Genomic DNA, 3395 nt, shown 5'->3' with positions numbered 1-3395 from the left:
ACCAAATCGCATTATTGCAGATCAGGGTAGGTGTCTTGCCAGCAGTAGATTTAGTGATTTCTGTGAGCAACAGAAAATAAATTTGCACTTGATTGCGACTGGGGCAAGTAGAGCAATGGTCAAGTAGAACGCATTATGAGCACCTTAAAAAGCTTACTAACCGCAGTCGAGACTAGCAGTCGCTCTTGGCAAGACGCATTAGGTGAGGTTCAGTTAGCATTAAACTGTCGGTTAGTCGAGTGACAAAGGCAAGCCCTTTAGAATTGTTTATTGGAAAGTTGCTCGGCCGTTGGGGTTGGTTCCACCTTGCGATGAGGTAGATGAGGTTGATCTAGAAGAAGTAAGAGCAGTGCAGTTCAGAGTATTTCAGCTGCAGCAGCATATAACAAGGCGCAATTTGATAAAAAACAAAGCTAAAGTTGATAGATGTCAAGTCGGAGATTTTGTATTGTTAAAGAATGAAGAGAGGCATCAAACAAATTAAGCCCGAAGTTCAGAGGGCCTTTTCAAATAACTGAATTGTTAGACGGAGACAGGTATATGCTCAGGTCACTGACAAATAATAGAAATATAAAATTATCACGATGACATAAGGAAAATGCCAAATTGGCAGTACCAGCAGAAATTTGAAAATTGTAATGAAGCTGTTGAAAGAGACAGTAGCGAAATTGTTGAAGCTGTTGAAAGAGACAGTAGCGAAATTGTTGAAGCTGTTGAAAGAGACAGTAGCGAAATTGTTGAAGCTGTTGAAAGAGACAGTAGCGAATTTGTTGAAGCTGTTGAAAGAGACAGTATGGATGCCTGAAGGGCTAATAATGAAATTTTTAAGTATAATGTAAGCACAAGTGCAAGGCAAATGTCTTGATCATGGCGTGTTGCGCATTACATATGAATAAGAAGAAAATGAATTATGTCAAAGAAAAAGAAATTTTTATCGGAAATTTAAATTTGGATATTTGATTTGTCAATTGGCTAATATTTATTTTAAAATGATGTAAAAATAGTTTTGCAATAAAATTGTAGAGAACGAATCATTTTGGTAATATTTCACGAGGACGTGTAAAGGTCAGGATGGCCGTGTCGGCGCATACTTTGTAAGCTGGTGGATGTGCTAGAATATTTCACAAGAATAATAATTCCATCAGCTCGGGGAAATCATTGGTATGTCAGCATATTGTATTATGTGTTAGAATATTCCAGAAGTACAGTAATTTCATCATTTCGGGGAAATCATTGGTATTTCATCATATTACAATATTGCATACTGCGTTGCTATTGGTCGGCTGTATTTTTGTAGCCTTGGCATCTCCCGTTACAGCGCGGCGGCAGCGTGTGGTCGCTGTCGCCGAGTGTGGTTCGAAGGTTAGCACGGAGAAGAAGTGAGTGACACGAATTAATTGTGTGTAGAACTTCGGTGCGTTCGAAACTCGCTGCGCGAAATGGAGAATAATAATTGTGCTCCGACATATATATCGTGGCACTTATTTTGTATGTGTACACTTTGGCATTTGTTTGTGTGTATAAGAATGGGCTTGTTTTTTTTTTTTTTTTTTTTTTTATATACATGTTGGCATCTCTATTCTCACTCTACTCACTTGCATATAATTATACTGCAGAGGAGCTGCATCGATTCGGTTTCCGACTGCGCCAGTTATGTATGATGGTAGGTGGAGTGTGTTCCTGTCCAGGGTGATGTTCCTGTAAATTTCCACAATTGTCCAAGTTCCAAAAGAATAAATGTTTTCGGAAATTTATAAAAGGTTCTTTATTTGCCAATGGCTAGCTTAAAACTGACTTTATATCTAACTTAAAAGAATCCAAGTGGCCTGCTGGTGATCGTCGATCTGCTGATTTGGGGAGAGTTTCCGTTTGCTGAGTTGTCGTCTGAAGTGGCTTGTACTCTTGCACAAGAGTACGACGAACTATGTTGCAGTTACTATGTTGTGGAATTGGGGTGGAGGCGGCTCCGTGAATGTAGACTGCTGCAATGGTGTGGGTGCTGACGCTAAAAGTTTGCTCGTGGAGGTTTAGGGGGCGGGGAAGAGGACGTGGGTATAGCTGATGTGTAACTCACGCAGGTAGAGAGTCCCGCTTCAGTGTGACTTCAAATTAAACAGTTGCTCTTTTGCTAAGAGTTTTCCGTTGTCTTAGGATTGCGTCGCTACGTAAATACTACATAAATTAAACAGGATGGTTCAGGATATTGTGAATAACGTGGTCAATATTAAGTTTGGGTATTGTGTAGAATTGTGGATTTAAATTCAGAAAGGACCGAGTTTTATTACGAATTTCCGGAATTTGAGCCACAATACTAAATAACTATATTGATAATTTTCTAATCAGTATTTTAATGTATTCTTTAATTGCCTTGAAATAAATAAGAAATTCTGGTTGGTTACATTCCAGGTGATTTGACGTCTTCTTCCCGTCTTTCGCAGAATGCTCTCAGATTTTCTCTATAAGGTGTCTCCCTGAAGTTCTGCAGTAGCTTGAAGAAGACTAGAATTATTCCGCGTCATCTGCAACTGACTATCCGCAACGACGAGAAGTTAAACAAGCTGATCTCCGGCGTCACAATTGCACAAAGTGCCGTGTTGCCTAATATACAGGTTCTGTTGCCCAAGAAGACCGAAAAAAAAGGCCTAAACGTTTCAAAGGCTATGCAAAAAAACTACTTGTACATACTTGTCAAGCCGTTCTTTTCAGGACCACCAAATTATTACCAAAGAATTAAAAAATTTTTAATTTGGCAATTTGTTGTAAATATGTAGTACGGTTTTTCTACTATATGCGGTATAAACTACAATTTGCTTCTTTAAACACTCGCACACCACGATGTGATGCTTTACACGCGGTGTCTGAAGCCACTACAGTCTGTGCAATTCCATATTAATATACACATTCTCTTTGAAAGGGTACGAACGACCGACATTAATTTTTAGTTTAATGTTTTTGCGAACGACATATTTTGTGAAAGTCCCAAATAATAAAATGAATTCCTTTCTGAAAATCTTCATCCTTTTAAAAACTGAATGGTGATCCTGAAAAGGACCGATTGCTTAATAGGGGTACAGAATGTACACTTTTTATAACCGCCAAATCCGAAGAGGGTTACTATGTTGTGGAATTTGGGGGTGGAGGCGGCTCGTGAATGTAGACTGCTGCAATGGTGTGGGTGCTGACGCTAAAGTTTGCTCGTGGAGGTTTAGGGGGCGGGGAAGAGGACGTGGGTATAGCTGATGTGGTAACTCACGCAGGTAGAGAGTCCCGCTTCAGTGTGACTTCAAATTAAACAGTTGCTCTTTTGCTAAGAGTTTTTCCGTTGTCTTAGGATTGCGTCGCTACGTAAATACATACATAAATTAAACAGGATGGTAGGATTCAGGATATTGTGA

Source organism: Drosophila mauritiana, unplaced genomic scaffold (genome assembly GCF_004382145.1).
Source record: "Drosophila mauritiana strain mau12 unplaced genomic scaffold, ASM438214v1 Y_27, whole genome shotgun sequence".
Classification (NCBI taxonomy): Eukaryota; Metazoa; Arthropoda; class Insecta; order Diptera; family Drosophilidae; genus Drosophila; species Drosophila mauritiana.
The sequence above is the reverse complement of the archived record's forward strand: the minus strand, read 5'-3'. Positions refer to the sequence as shown.